At 36.8% G+C, this 17,280-nt stretch overlaps 1 protein-coding gene across 1 annotated transcript in view; it reads right to left on the bottom strand.

Moving 5' to 3' along the window:
- Window positions 1-7,298, bottom strand: part of PTPRZ1 (protein tyrosine phosphatase, receptor type Z1) — a 100,784-nt gene extending 93,486 nt beyond the window's left edge. The window contains exon 1 of the mRNA XM_026067047.1: window positions 7,239-7,298. The gene's annotated coding sequence lies outside the window, so the exon portion shown is untranslated. The remainder of the gene's footprint in view (window positions 1-7,238) is intronic.
- Window positions 7,299-17,280: the final 9,982 nt, after the last annotated feature.

Genomic DNA, 17,280 nt, shown 5'->3' with positions numbered 1-17,280 from the left:
AATGAGAAATCATTCAGTGGTATATATATGAGGATAGTTTTATGATCCTTTTGAAGGGCAAAGATGCTTGACTAGAGGCTGCACTCTACTGTGAGATATCCCCAATCTGCATTTTTCCTTTTATTTTGGTGTATTCCCAAAGACAGTAGTCCTAAAAAAGCTTTTAATTTCACATCACATTTACTTAATGAGTAGACTACATCTTTCTGACCCTTGGGTCAGACCTTTTCCTATCAAACAGCAGTTTCACACTTTATACAAAAACTTCATGCTTTGACTCTCAACATCTCATAAACAGACCCTCCCACATCTGAATAATCTAATCAATGTTTGGAATGAGATGATGTACTGTTTCTGAACATGACCTAACAGGTTCCTCTTTTTATGAAAGGGAAAAATGTGAGAAGGAATAGACCTTATCAGTGCTGGAAACTCTGGCAAACAGATCACTGAAATCTTTATTGTGAATTGTAAAATGATAAAAAAGAGATATGATTTTATCTGTTAGGAACCCAGTATGAACATTAACATGCCATTCTTCATAACTCTGCACAGGCATTCAACTTTGAAAGGTCCATGAATATGAGGTCCAATTGACAATCTATTCAATGCATCTATTTTCTATCTATTTCATATATTCAGTTTTCTACGCAGCTTACCCTAAAAATGTTGACTGAATCAAAGCTGAATAAATTGCACTTTGCTGATATCAGCCTACTAATGTTCAAAGATCAACTCTCCTATATGATTCAAAAGAAGGGAGGCAGCTGATGTTTAAAATAGACTCTTCTGAACCGTAGAATTTCATATGAATTCAGAGGCCTGAACATAAATATACTGAATAGCTTTCAGGGTTGTTGGTTTTTTTTGAACGACATACTTTGCGTTGCTGATTCAGTACACTGAGATATTTTAAAAGGGGATTTCTCTATGTCCAGCAATGCCAGCATGTAGCTCCCTGCTTGAGGACACCTTGTCTCTTTGGTGTGGGCAGATGCATAACACTGTAATTTCTGTTGCTGAATCATCAGCCTTCCCAAACCCATAATAATGTAATCAGCTTTTTAATTAATGAGTCTGTAAATTCAGTGACAAAAGACTGGAACCATTAGTGACTGTGTGATCTGGGGGATGTAAACACATATAATGAGCTATCGTGCAAGAAATGGTATGACAGCCTCTGAAGCATAAGGTCTACTGAAAATGAAGACACCCTCTGCAGAGTTACTTTTATAGGAGTTAATAAAAGAATGCCTGTTATTTTGATGTCTTATGCTGTATCTTTTATAGAAGGAACCAATAGGGCCCAAGAGTGTAAGCTTTTCTTTACTGTTCGCAACTGATTATTCACTTATTATTCACAACTGATACAGCACATCACTCATGATTATATTTTGGGACTATTAATCACAAAGTGATTTATTTCATATGAGGTGATAAAATCAGATCTTCTCACAAAGTTATGTTGATACTGACATGATAGTTAGCTAGCAGGAAAAAATGAGAGCCTAATTTGATATGCATCATCTCTCCAGAGCACAGTTTTATCTGGTCAGTGATGCTACGAGGTTTCATCAGCTTTTGGCAGGGCTGTCTTGGAGATGTTTCAGTTTGGTCTGGTAGAACTGTTTATTAAATCACAGTCAGTTCAGCCAGCAGCTGCTGGCTTCCACCCCTAGCAAACTCCTGCTGGTGCTGCCCACTCTCCCACACAGCCGGTCTGTCGGGATTTGGCTCACTAAATGGCTCCTCTATCAGACTCCACCCTGCACTGTAAAGGATAGGATCCAGACCCTGTGATTCTAGCCTGTAAGTCCCTTTGGAGTTAAATTCCCTCCCAAAATTGTTTCATATTCTTTTGGAAACAATTCCTTGCCACCGGCTGTGCTAAAACTGAGATTCTCTTATACCAGCACTCAAGCATCTAGCTCTTTTCCATGTTCCTTTTGACACAGCTACACAGTTTTGTAGCATCATATTCCAGGTTAAAAGCTTCTCCGCATAGAAGAGATAACAAGACCAAGGAGGCAGGAGCATGCATGTGTGTCCATGCTCACGCAAACACTGCAACACAGCTTCTTCTCCATTGCTGTTGCAAGGCAGAAAGCAACGCTTGTATGCCTAGTGTTGTGCATCCTCCCAACAGATGGCTGCTGAATAGGCAGACAGGGTGAGGATGAGGGGAGAGCCTGAAATTTTCCATTTTACCTGGATCAGATGATGGAGTAATAGAAAGGGGACCCCTCTTATAGCACAAACAGAATCAGCTGCCAGTGTCAAAATGTTTTCTTGAGAAACAGTTGAATTCAGATCCTTACTGACTCTTTAGGCTGAGCAAAAAGCAAAATACAGCTGTAAATGATTATGGATATAAGCAACAACTTACTTTACCATAAACTTTACGAGCAGTGAATTTGCAGAAGAATCACCTCAGTAAAGAAAAATGATAGAACAAAATCTGAAATTAAAACACTAAATCTCATTTGTGCAGAAAAGAGAATTGTTTTTTTTTTAAATTCCAGTGAAAATATGGCCATTTTAATTTCAGAGTCAGACTATCTGCTGATAGTCTACATTTGAAACCGTCCTCCCAAATTTCCTGGACTTGTGGTGGTAAAAGTAATTTTTCAACTGACAACTAAGGTTTTGTCAGTGTAGTGATGGTAACAGGGTCAATGAACTAGGTGGGCCGTGCCATTCGGCTCCAAGGCATGTTGAATCAGACATGGAACGATAACAATTTTAAACTTAAGATTGGTTCAATGCTCAGCACTGAAGTAAAAAACAGCAAGTCATTATGTGCAGCCATTGTTATTGTGAAAAGTATTGGTCTAAGGTCCAGAAGGGCATCAACATACTGCCAAGTTTTACCACTGAGATACACCAGTTTTTCAAGATTATCTGATTAATTACTCTGACAAACAAGTTGTATGTGTATCAGCAGTGTGCCTTTGCAGCAAGGAAGGGCAACAACATACTGGGCTGCCTTAGCAGGAGTGCAGCCAGCAGGACAAGGAAAGTGGCTATTTCCCTCTATTTCACTCTAGTAAGGTAACATCTGGAATATGGAGCCCAGTTTTGGCCTTCTCCCTGCTCCAGTATAAGACAGATATGAACAAATCAAGGGCCACTAGGATGGTTAAGGGTCTGGAACATATGCAATACATGGAAAGGCAGCTGAGTTTGTTGAGCCTGGAGAAGAGAAGAAGGAAGCTAATTGAAGTCTACTGCCATGTAAAGGGGATTTACAGAGGAGACAGTGAGAGACTCTTCTCAGAGGTGCACAGTGAAAGGGCAAGAGGTAACATCACAAGTTGCAGTAAGGAAAATTTCAATTGGATACAGGGAAAAGAAATCTTCAAAATGAAGGTGGAACACATTGTCCAGACTGCAGAATCCCCCTCTCTGGAGATTTTCAAAACTCAACTGTACATGGCCTGAATAAACTGCTTCAGCTTCGAAGTTAGTTGTGCTTTGAGCAGGAGGTTGAACTAGATGATCTCCAATGGTCCATACAAACCTAAATTATTCTGATTCTGTGATTCATGATCCCACCCAGAGGAAAAGGAAATATGAGGCATTTTTGCAATCGAGCTCTAAAATTGTCCTTTGAATACCCTGAGACTCAGCAGTTTACACTAAAATCACCCTTTGCCCAGGATCAGAGTTGCCAGAATCTGTGAGGCAATTATGTATCATCATATTGTATTATATCATCATATTGTAGCATTATGTATCACATAATGAGTGGCAGCATAAGCTGAAGTTAATACCATTGAATGATGAGACAAAGAACACTGAACTGGCCATGACACGCACTTACATAGTAAATTCAATTTTAGAAAGCATTCAGCTTTTGTAATTCCTGGAAGGCTGTGTTGAATTTCTTGTTTTTAATGGAATCCAGATCTGTTTTCCCCCTAAACCAGGTATCTTTTTTGCTGAAATATTACAAAATAACCCAAATTCCAAGAGTAACTGCAACTCTTGATAGAAAGAAACTTCACCAAGAAAAAAATTCTTCTTTGTGATATCATTTGATATTTCATATGTGATCATTCAGACATGGAGTTCCATGAACCAGTGCCAACTAGCCATGTTAAAAAAAGAAAAAGAGCATTATATCATTCCTTTTGGCAAAAAAATATGCAGATAAACAGAGCATCAATAAAAAATAATCTTTCATCTATATGACAGAGACAAATGACTGAAGCTCATATTGCTTGTTTTATAGTTTGAAATAGCATGTGATTGCCCAGCCTTGGTAGTGTAGCTAAATAATGCCTACATGATCTTTGTTCATCAATTACTTATGTACCTCATTTGAGGAAATACACTTTCTCAGTACACTTATTTTCTCTATAACAAAAATTGTTCGATTTGTTTTTAGAATTTGACTTCACTTAAAAATATTCACTATGCCATCAAAAATCATTTTAATCACTGTTTTAATACAAAAATACATTGAAAGGTGGTTTGACTAAAGTCATTTTACTAATAAACTAGCTTTAGGAACCACTTACTCCTAAAAGAATTAGATGCACCTGCAATATGCACTTGCATTTTCCGCATCTGAAACTCTATATTTGTTTATGCAAATCAGTCAGGGCACAAAACCCCTAAATTTTCGCTTTAAAGTTTGTCTATGGCTGAAAGTTGAGCACTTAGAAGTACTACGGAATGCTTCTGGTAACACATCTTAATTAGATTTTTAACTAAGAATAGAATCTGATGAAGAGCCATATAAATAATAGTATGTGAAATTGCTTTATTATGAAATTTTACCTTCAAAAATTACATGATTCAAGTTATTTCTCTAGTTATGTTTTTATTCAGTCTCATAGCACCATCCTAGTACAGAAATGTATTGATCCACTCTGGCTAATGTATTTGAAATTCCTTATTTGATACAGAGAATTAAACCTGCTCAAACTCAGAGTTAGATTTTTCTAACTCACGGTTGATAAAACTCCGTGGTTGCAGGGCCCCAAGGTCCACTTATAAAACTTCATTGGCACACAGAGGGTAATGTTTCAGATCTTTCAGTCAACAGGATATAAGACAGAAGAATATATTTGGTGTCTGAGGAAACAATGAACTGAGAAAGTACAGGCAATCTACTCAAAAATGTGCATGTTGATTTATGTCTCAAAACCATAAATCCCAGATAGGTATAGTAGTTATGCATACTAGTACCTGGTATTGTCAGCACTTGTACTCTAAATGTTCTGAGTGGAGCCCCAGGAATAAAATAATGAAATTAAAATATACAAAATAAATAAATTAAATGACTGACATCAAAATAAATATGTCTCAGCCTCCTGACCTTTGTGTCTCTAATATACACCCACGTTAAAACTGCAACTTCACATTCATGAAGACTGCATATTTTTTAAATGAAAGTTGAAACATTCCTGTAATCTTTTTGTGCTGTGAACCAAATACATGGTATTTAAGAAAAATACTATGCATCATAAGGCCTGTAATACAGGTGTCAGAGCCAGAAACTGAGTACCTGATTTATATGCAGCCCTCGAAAAAGCTTTGAAAATCCCTGTCCTTCTGAGATTAGAGCTGGCTGTGGTATGAGACCTCAGGGCACTCAGCTTCTACTGATGCAGCCCAGGAGACTCCCTGTGCAGGGCCAGTGGCAGGGGGCTGCAGTGGCAGGGAGCACGCTGCCTAGCAAGTCTCCCCTCACATTTGGAGACCCCATGCCCCAGATGCAACTAAGTATCTAGGTCTGGATGGGGAGAAAGGCTTTGCCAGCATCAGTAGGGGGCAAGAGACATGAAGTGAGATGACCAAATGAAGGTATTTCACACGTTAAGTGAGAGAAGCAACAGGTCTGGATCCTCTGGCTTGCAGAATCTGTGCAGTCATGTTGTGCTTGGTGGCTCCAGCACATCGGGGTGTAATGCTCTACACCTGGGTGGTACAGCTCTTGCAACAAGAAATACCCAGCAAATGTGACCTGAGGCTGTTGTAGCACCTGCACAGGAGGTGCATGTTCCGCATGGGCTAGGGAAGAGCTCGATCCTTCTGTGATACCCTATGCAAAATCCATTTACTGATTCTTTAAACAAAACTCATAAATAGCTCTCTGGTCACCTGTAATCCAAGAGGCTTACTCCTGCATTTCTCTAACTGTAATATTAAAAAATTGATAGATTTTGAAAAGGAAATATTTTATTGATTGATCTTATGCTTGGATTTTGCAGTACAATGTGTGTAAGTGGGAGATTTCATTATAAATCTCATTTTGAAGGGTTTATGACTTGCCTGTTTCAATTCTCTCTAGGATCAAAACTTGTTAGATGTTTTACCTTGAAGAAATAAAACTGTCTCAAAAATGAGAAATAGAGTGAGAGAAAGAAAAAGAATGGTGTAGTTTTCTTTAAATGCAGGAACATATTTTGAACAAAATATATGAAATGTTGAAATTTGACAGTCCTTTTTTCTTCCTATAAATTGGTCCCCTTTGAAACAGAATAACTTGAATTATTAAAAATGTCAGTACCTATGCACAACCACAGGAAGTCACTTTCTATATTCATAATTCACTCTGGGTAAAATATACATATCATTTAAAGATAAAATTACTTCTTTAATATGACTGAAACTTGTTTGACTTTTACAGAAGAATATAGGAGTCAAATTGTGAATTTCCCGTAGTCATTCTGTAATGAGGTAAAGTTCATGCTGAATTTAAGGGTATATCTTTTTTACTGATGCAAATGACTCAGTGCCAAAATGTTTGATTTTTTTTAGGATAACCAAGGTGGGACCTGGTGTGAAAAGGATGCTCAGCTGTTCAAAAGCAAAGTGCAGAGGTTCATATGCAGTATATGGATATGCCTTATCCACATACTGTTCTGTGCCTTGTTTCAGCCTTTCCATCTGGTTTTCAAACTTGCCAGAACAGTAATCTTCATATGATAAAAGAGTGTCTAACAATATATTGGCTCAGCCTTCCTCAAGTATATCATGTCTCAGGATTAAGGCCATATGGATAAGGACTTGCTCTTTCCAAAAGTTATATACATAAGAAACAAAAGTAGTCAATCCTGTTGTGCAGTATGCAGAGGAATTGCATGCTTGTTCCTGCAATTTCTACTTTAGCAATTGTTTAGGCATATGAAAAGTGTTATACATACATAACAGGTTCTTGAAGTTCTAACAGTGAACATGAAAATATCAAAATAAAATAAGTTCTTCAATAAGACAGAGTTGCCTACCTGTATATGACCAATCAATCTCTTCAACCAATTTCCGTTGTTGTCTATAGTATCCGTACACCAAATCTGAAAAATATTAATGAATTTACAATATCAAAACTGGAAGCCTAACAGGAATAAGAAGTGTACATGACACCCCCCCACACCCCTGAGAATAAAATAACTATTTTGATTACCAATAAATTACTTATGTCACCCTTGTCTTGGACTATGAATGATAAGTATACATTAAATAGAATACGATTACCATCATCATTCAGGTCACAAATAAAGTGAACAGAAGAACATAAAACGTGGGGGTTTTGTTTTGTTTGTTTGTAATTTGTTATTTAGTTTTTAATTTTTATTTTAAGACTTGACATACAGGATTGAACTTCATTCCATCCAGATTTCTTTATGTTCACATCATGTCTATTTTCTTTCCTTCTTTCTATTTTTCATCATAACCATATTTTCCTTTGTAAAATTAATACAACTAGAACCAGACATCCCACTTGAAGAAACCATCTTTTGTATTGTCCTTCAGAAGGAACCAGTTGGGGCTATTTTGAATCCAGTGAAAGCTAAACATTGACTTCAGTGTGGTTAAGACTTTTTTAAATATATGTAAATTGGGGATACAGGTTTTCTGAGACTGTCATATCTAGTCTCATAATCTTAAGAAGCACTAAGAAGTTCTAAGGAAGCACAATATAGCCTGTTTCAGAAATAATTGCATATAAACATGTTTAGCACACATATGGATTGTCTCCTTGAGAAAATGCTACAGAATTCTTCTCACATTCTGCAATAAAAATGATTTCATGAAACAGTGCCCATAGCATCCATTTCCTTTTTCCTTTAAATGTTTTTCTCTTCCCTTCCCCCTCCATGCCAAAAAGCCCCTTGCAACACTTACACAACATTCATTTATAACTAAGATTTTTGCAGTAAGATCAAACCTTTTATGCAAGTAGTGTAACTGAAAGCAGTGGCAAACGGATTTACATGTACTAGCATTGTCTTTGGACCATATTTTCAGTCAATGTGCATTGTTCCTCTTTAATTAATTATGTAAAAGAAAGTTGTTTAAGTTCTGATTCACAGGTGTTAGCTGCTGTCTCCAGTTTCCTCCTTTATCCATTGTCCTCATAATTGTTACTTCAAACAATCAGTTAAGCATTCATATGCTAACTAAGCAGGGTTTGGGCGTGAGAGCGTCCCACCACTTTTTTTTAAATTCCACATGGAGGTCTGATAGACAAGGAGTGAAAGCTTCAATGAACAAGAAAAAAAGGGGCAAGGTTCACTTTTTTGGTGCATTACACACGTATAGGCTTAGTAAATCTTACAGAAAGTCTGTATAAATGCCAGAAGACTTTAGGAGTTCATACACCTTCTTTACTCTGCTATTCACCTATTGTGTTCACACAGTCTGATCACAGCACACTCACAGACTTGTGCATTCCCACATTTGCAGTGATTGCCAGTGGTTTTGGTATTGCCTCTTTCCATCAAAAATACGTGGCAAAAGGGGGGGCGGGGGGGAAGCAAACTTCATTTGGGGAGGGAAGCGATTGAAGAGTCATAGCTAGGAAAGGAAAAGTTGTGCATTTGTGTGTGAGTGTATGGGCACAAGTCAATGCAGCAATTCTTCCCCTGAACTACCAGTGTAATATTGCAGTCATGCACTGCATTAAGTGTTGTTGCGTAAATGCTCAGTGTTGACCAACTGACAATGTAGAGACAAGATGGAAGGAAATTATTTTATTTTGAAGTCAACAAAATGACATCCATTTTGCTTTTGGTACATGACAGTAGATACCTGTTTAAACAGTGTATTTATATGCCTTACATTTAATTCAAATTATAATAGTAATAATGTGAAAGTCTTCACAAAAGAGGAAGAAAAACTGCAAATTTGCATTTTAGCAGATAAATCTATGATATTGATACTTGGGCTTTTAAAACTATCAGCTTGAGAGCCAGCACGACCCTTGTGACACTGACTGTCTTCAGCCAGTGCCTAAAATAGTTTTAATTCTGCTGGCTGAGGAGCTGCTTTATGAAGCAAAAAAAATCCTTCATGTTCTCTTGTGCTTCCAGACTTTCAGGACACTGGTGAACATGTTTCCATTGACTGTTGATTTATTCACAGAACAAGGCAGTTCAGTTGCAGGAACATATGTTAACTGATTGTATGGTTATATTTCTATGCAAGTCAGAGAGATGTGCAAGATATCATTAAACACTTTTTCTCCCCTTTTCCTATCCTCCTTCAAAGCCAGAGTTTTCTGTATGAGGCTGTGAGACCTGTTTCTTTTTATATTCTGTCCAACTAGTATACACTCCAGTCCCAGAGGCACATAAGGTTATGAAAAATGGCAACAAAAACTCCACTGTTCATAAGGGGTAGTTAGACTGACTTATTTATTGCTGACCTTCTCTCATGTTCCACTCTACAGTCATGGGAAGAAAATGGAGAAGAGGGGTTTCTGGTTAAAGCATAGTACTGGGAGTAATCAGATCTTGTAGGTATTTTTTCCCATTAAAAATATATAAATAACCAGGTTCTCTTCCTCCTGACATGACACTCCTTTTGTGAATGAAAGAAACATCCAGGTCCTCAATGTGTATTTATTCATATGCAAAAAAAAAAAAAAAAAAAAAAAAAAAAACCTTCTAAAGATTAAAATAAAGAAATGTCTGTGAAGCCTCTTATTTGGCACTCTGTGCCAGGGTAAATGAGTCAAAGAAGTGGAAATGGTATCCTAAATCTCTGAATTTTGTCAGGGAAAATCCTCTGACAGATGCTAAGGCAACAAGCCTCAAGTATCCATCAGAGACCCCTCTCTAATAAAAAGGGTATTCTGAGGACAGTGCCTTTGACACAAGGCATGTTTTGGGATGCTACACTCAACATGCTGTGTTACTAGCCAGGATTATAGCTCAGGTGTAACCTGGGAATGCAATGCATACCAGGCTGTTGTAATTTTACCAGGCCTTTATGCTTGTCTGCTTTGCCACTGTGGTGTCAGGGATATCAGTTGCTAGAACCCAGAGGCCAAAAGGATAATTGAAAGACATTTTAGCTTCCTCTCAGCCTAAACTACAGTCTGATGATACGTACAATGCTTTTTCCATAATCATCATGTCTTTATTTTAGCTCCTTCCATTGATAGGAAGATCACAGGACCCATCTCTCTATCTTTCATCCATATTATAACAGCATAACTTTATTTCCTTAATGGAAATAATCCTTGATTTATACTGACGGAGGAATGAGAAGATTCAGACCACAACCTGCTAACAGTCTAGAAATTCTCATTGACAAGGAGTATCTGTAAATCCCTTTGAGACAATGAGCTACACTGGTGTGAATAGGGTCTCTCTTCTACAGATTTATTTAATTTGGTAACATTATCTGTAAAATCCTTAAGAGTGCCAAAGTGATTTAATAGTCCACCTCTATCTTTTCATACATTTTTTTTCCCCTGAATGTCAATGCGTCTCTAAGTCTTTTGTCAAGATAGGTCTGAGAATTCTAAAAGCCTTAGAGAAATGTTAAAGTTTTTTTTCTTCTTTTTTTTTTTTTTAACCCACAGTTCCTTCTGTGTAGGCTTATTTTAGGCATCAATACATGTCAGGGTATCTATAGAGTCAGTTCTATTCATTATGCTGGAGTGTAGGTTTCTCATTCTGATACACTCAGAAAACAGAGTGAGACTTTCCCTAAACTACATATAATGCCAAAGCAAAACTCTTCTTACAATTTGACAATTGCCATGTTTATTTACTAATAGTGTGTATTTACTAATAAAAAAGTGTTTGTATCTTAAAAAAAAAAAAAAGATTGGGTTAATTTAAAAGCACATATCACTAAGCACCAGAGGGCATTCTGGTTGCTTAACCTGTCACAACTTTACAGTGAACAATGCCATGAATTAAAAGAATAAACCCTACGGTATCAGCTAAGGTTTATAAATCACATTTGAACACAATTTTCTAGTGCATTTGTATATGAAAAAAGCAACTAGGACTTTAATTTGCCTAATAGACATTCCATTCTGGCGTTTTACATGCCTAGGGCTTACAAAGCCCCCTAAATGCCTATGCAGTCAGTGGAAAGAGGGAAGGATCTCAGGATACGGCAGAGTATGATGTAATTTGCTTAAGTTGGCTGCTGACATATTCACTGTGACTACAGGGAAAGTAGTAGGAAATGTTAGGTGTCTCCTTCCATCTGTGATCTTGTACCCCTAGCCATCATCTGAAGACGGAGCACAACAGTTTGATAGACTTCCACTTCTCGGACAACCATTAGAGGCTAGCTGTAGCGTTGACTATGTTAAGTTTTAAGGCTGGGAATTTATGTAGCATTCAGGTGCCTGCTCACTGAAACCTAGATGGCAACAGAGCTTTTAGATGGGAGACTATTACTTGCCTTTTCAGAATAGATATTTCTCAATATGCATGGATGACTGAAATTAAGTGCCTGTGAAGCTTTTGGCCTAAATACAAAGATATCTCAATAATTTAGGTATCTACAGAATTAGGTAACTCAGGAACACAGGATGACTGGCTTGCTGTTAAAGATATTAAATGGATTTTAGATATCTAAAGCCAAATACAGAAGTGATTTAGGAAGAGTGTAATCTTCCCAAAAATGCTATATTATTGTCCCATGTATGTATTGAGGCAAATCGGGTTTTATTAGAAGAAACAACTATTTTAGCAAGACTGAAAGAAGAGAGATTCTGTATTAAAAAGCATATATCAAGCAGTGATTCCCAGGACACACTTTCATATAAGATATAATGCTCTACCCAGATTCCTTTTCCCATGCCCAGATAGAGGCTACATGTTAAATTAATGGAATGGCACAAATCAAAAGTTAGGAATAAATCCAGACCAGGTATAAACAAATACAAATTTAATCAAGTCAGTGAACTGTAGGCATTTTGTTTAAAAATGAATTTACTTCTCTGATATCAGAGAACTAGAAAAGAGATAGAATTGAACAGAACTGGACTTTGATTAAACATAAAGGGCCAATAGTAAATTAACTTTATTTTCATGATCCTCTTCAACCTTCTGGATATTCCACAGACAAACTGAGGAAAACTTTTATGATTTTGATTTCTGGAAAACTGTATGCCAAGAAATATATTACACATAATTAGGAATGAAATATGTGTTTTACCTCGTATATTTAGCAACCAGGTGTAAAAATATTCACAACCTCCTTTCCAACAAACTGGAAACTTGGTACAACAGACACTTCAGAATTGCAACGATAAGAAAACAAACGTTTTTTAAGTCCTATACCAAAGATCTCAGAGTTCACATTTAACTGGCTTTTGGAAAGGTTGTAAAAAATCTTTAATATCTTTCTCCAATGCCTCCCCACTCTTTAACATCTACAAATCAGAAAAGCACTACAGCTTTGGTAATATCTACCTAGATCTCTCATGAGTAAACCTTATGCAAGTCATCCCAAAGGAACATTTACTGAAATAAATGCTGTTCAACACAGTAGGGGTTGTAAAGTCAAGCTGTTAAAACTTTTGCACGCTGTTTCAAAATTTGAAGTCATATTGAGGACTCTAATGGACAGTCTTAGACTGAAGCCTAGAAAGGTCAGGGGGAGACAGAGGAAGACATTCTCTGCAGTAGGAAGTCTTTAATTATTAAATGTTTCCCTATCCCATTTGTTTGATGCTGGAATTGCAAATTCTACTCAACCATTATCCCTCTAGTCATGTTCCAGTAAGTTTCCAGAAATGAGGCTCTTCAGATAGGTTTTTTTTTTTTCTTTTCCTCTCTCTTCAGGGAGGTATTTATGTGAAACATCTTAGTAAAATTATTTTTCAGTAAAAAAAAGGGGGAGGGTGGGGGGACAGATTGCCCTGGATGATTCTGGTAAAAGCATTCATACAAGTCTAGAGATTGTATCATCTACCTTAAAAAACAAACAAACAAACAAAAAACACTAAAAACTTTGAAATCCCATACAGAAGCTTTACAGTTGCAATATTAAGACTGAAAAATAAAGCACCTGACTGTTAGGAAGTCTCAAAGCTAATCATGGACAATGAGCATCAACTGCACATCTATACAGATACATGTCTCATTACTTGACAAATAATATATAAACATAATGCAAACCATACAATGGAAATCTTGTAAACAATGCATGTATATATACACATATATGGATTTGTCAGAAAAAGTATATGATGATATATATAAAAATATATAAATTGAATGTATATATACACAATTTTTACATATACAGGTACTGCAATTTCTTGCAATTGTATCAGGTTATGAAACTCATGCTTAACCTTTCCCTTCTTCTTATTGTAATTGATTATATACAAATCTCTTTTGAAAGAGAAAAGGAAATGTTTCATGACTGCTAAAAACTACAGGAAAAAGTGTACAAACCACTGACACACTAAAAGCACACAAACAAAGCAAAACAAAGGAACTTAATGTGTTATTTCCTTTAAAATTTTTTAAATTTCAGTTAAGTTTCAAATGTTTTATTTACTAGTGTTTGGCAGAATTGTTAATATAGTGGCATAAGGGGGATCACAGATAAAAAAAAAACAGAATAACTGCAATTACTTTCAAATTCATTTATGAATATTCACTTCAAAACAAGTCCCAAAGCATCCAAAAGAAAAAAAAAAACTGCATGAAAGCATACTCTAAGGATATGCCAATTGCCTGAATTTTCAGACAGAACACTGTCTGAATTTTTGAATTATTACTAGAGCATCCTGGTCCTGCTGGAGGTTTCTTCTGCATCGCTTAGACTCTTCTGCACAATGGCACAATTTTAATAGGAACATGGGGAGTACCTCTCACACCTGTTTCTGCACATAGCTTATGTCTACACTTTGGGTGCTGTTCTGGAGCATTTGCTATGTAGATTTGAACCTCTCCAGGCAGAGGAAGGAAGTGAACCTATGCCAATGGAGTTGACAGGCTGCAGTGTAACAGAGAATTAGCATCAGTAATATCTTACATGGAACTTAACACTACAAATGTGTGTTTTAGCATGTTCTTACAAGGTTTAGTCTTGAAAATGTGCCTGAAAGATGATCAGTTCTTTAAATTAGAAGCATGTTTTAGGTATGAAATAAGTTTCAAGCTGCTCTGTATTATCTAGACTGAGAAATTCACAGCAAACCCTAAAGCAGAATTTTAAGCATTTGAAAGACTTTCAGGTCAAGAGCTGGAATATCTGCAAGGTCAGGCAGAAACTGTGCAAATAATTTCAGGACTTGGGTAATTTTGGACTTGAGTGTCTGTCTTAAGTAAGTCTCACTTTTCAATCTGGCTCTAGGAGTTTAAAATTACAGAAACCTTTGGGAAACTCACTGCTGAACAGACAAAATGATAATTGTTTGCTCCAAGTACATTCTGGTACTAATAAAGATTCACCCTGACACATTGGGCTGGAATTTAGTTTTTAAGGCACAGTCCACTATAGAAATGATTGGAAAAAGAGGTACATGTTACATAGAGCCAGAAGAAAAATTCTGATGTACTCAACGAGAGTTTTTCCCAGATCTAAAACAGAATGGTTTTCCATTGAATGGAATAACTAGTCCTTTCCTGTTTGAGCTGGCTCTTACAGGGAATGAGAACAGCACTCTCCTTTGCCTCACCTCATTTGGGATCCTCATTATGCTTCTACTACAGCCCTGCCATGCGGCTGGCTCCTGAACAAGGGACAGGTGTGAGAGACCACTTTGTGGCATCTCCCATGGCAAAAGTTCTGGATGTGTGGTCTGCAGCAGCAATGCCACCCACAGTAGTCCCCATTAAATTCACAAACACGCAGTAAATGCAGAAAGACATTATTTGGAAGACAGTAAAAGACATTATTTGGAAGACAGTAAATATCATGGCTGAGCATTGCATATACCTATGTAGTAACTTCTAGGAAGCGCTGCTTTTTCAAGATAGTCAATCTCATTTATGCCTTCATTTTCAACTGCTGTATGTGTTAACACAGCATAATGAAATCTGTGGCCTGAGTGCTGTACCTCCTTGGTCACCTCCTTGTCCTCAGCGGAGGTGGGAGTACACGCAGCCCACAGTGCTGAAAGTCCCTTCTCTTGCAAAGCCAGGTTAGCGACAGAGAAGGAGCAACAGCAGCACTTGCTCTCCCCTTCCTACATCGAGCATTGCTACACTGTGCCCCTTGGCTAGAGCCCCAACACAGTTCAAAGTTTAATTATTTAGGCCTCTGCTTTTGGTGGGATAAGTAGCAATTTCACTACAGCAATTTTAGAGGTTTTTTTAAAAGCTTATGAATCAATATAAACAAGTCAACATGTACATAACTTTATTATCCTACAAATTTTGGGAGGAATGTTATATAAAAATAAAAGAGAACAAAAAAAGGTCATTTTGAAGTTCCTTTAAGAATCAAGATGTAATCCTAGCTTTTAGAGGATTTACGGAAGAATGGTAACTCCACAGGGAAGTGGATGGGATGGGCTTTCTTCTGCGCTTTGCCAGTGCCCTATGCAATATAAGTTGAACACCATATCACAGCTGTATTTTCACACATTTTCATCAGTTAGTGCTCATACTAGACTCTTGGTATCCAGCACGTTTTGCTCTTGTTTTGGAAAGCAAAAGCTAGAGAATGGTCAGTAACTTTGCTTCATCAAACATCCACATGTGGTACATTTTATAGAACAATATTGTTACTTTTACAGAATACTAGAAACAAAAAGGTGTATTGATTGCTTCTGGCGGTGTTGTAATTAGCTAAAACAAACAACCAATGTTCAAAATGCTTAAGTTTTTTTCTGGTCGGATGCTTTACTGAAATATATGAGATAGCACAAAAAATAAAATAAAATAAAGCCATTTTAAAATCTATTTGCCTTGAATTTCTTTTCTTAACTTAATTTTTATCATATTGCTTTTACCATTTGGTATAGTTTTGAGACCAAATTCTGCCTCATGTATTATATATGCTCAAGAGAGTATCATGAGGCAGACAGTGAGGCCCATCCCAGTTCTGCCCTACATCACCCACAAAACTGGAACTTACCAGACCCTTTCTGAATTCAGACACCTACAATATTCAGGGGTGAGGAGACAGGAGTGTGTTAGGTATTTTGTGTGATCTATAGTCTGGCATGTATGTAATCAGTATGCTCTTAATTTTGTAGAGGAGAGGTTAATCTGCTTGGAAAGCTATATAAGGTCCATAGGAATGCAGAAGGACAGACACAGTACAGATATATATCTCTCTTCCCCGATACCCCAAATATTTAATTTATGCACAACTCAGGTAACAGCAATTGGAACCAAAATACAACCTTGTGATTTCAGAAAAAAAAATTTTTTTTTTGAATGCTTTAATTCATATTCTTTATCTAATCTCTGTTGAATTCTGCCAGCACACACAAACCTAGTTGAACAAGGTTTGACCCAAAATGTGGAAATAACAGCCCAATAAGATGATATACACATAGTTTAATCAATCACTGTAAACATGAAATTTCACCTTACTGCAATAACCAGTTCCCCATATAAATCAACCTTTTGCTAACACAGTAAAAAGCTTTTCTCCAGGTCTCAGGTGGTGGTGGCACTCTATGAAAAGCCTTAATTTGTGCACTGAACCACAAAATGGAGGTTCTGACCTCTTGTTACTTGCAATCCTATACTAAGTGTATAACATGGTTTGAACTGAAAACCTCATTGCAGTAATCCTCTTCCTAGTTTCAGATTAGTTCAATACAACGGAAAGTTCATATATTGTGGCAGTCAGCTGTCAACACTCAATAATTGACCACAAATTGACCGCGACTTTCTAGCACTAAGAAATTTAATCTTTGCAACAAAAATCATAAAGCCTGAAAATGTCATTATGATTCATAGGCAAATTTTTACCACAAGCCAAACATTGTAACATAAAGAAATTAAATACAATGTACCTAACTATTAAATTCATTTCCAGTTAATTACAATGACTCATCTGTCCAGACAAAATGATGTTTATTGCCAATTAATAAAATAATTA

Source organism: Apteryx rowi, unplaced genomic scaffold, assembly GCF_003343035.1.
Source record: "Apteryx rowi isolate R43461 unplaced genomic scaffold, aptRow1 scaffold_252, whole genome shotgun sequence".
NCBI classification, from domain to species: Eukaryota; Metazoa; Chordata; class Aves; order Apterygiformes; family Apterygidae; genus Apteryx; species Apteryx rowi.
Note: the sequence above shows the minus strand (reverse complement) of the source record. Positions and strands in the feature narration are given on the sequence as shown.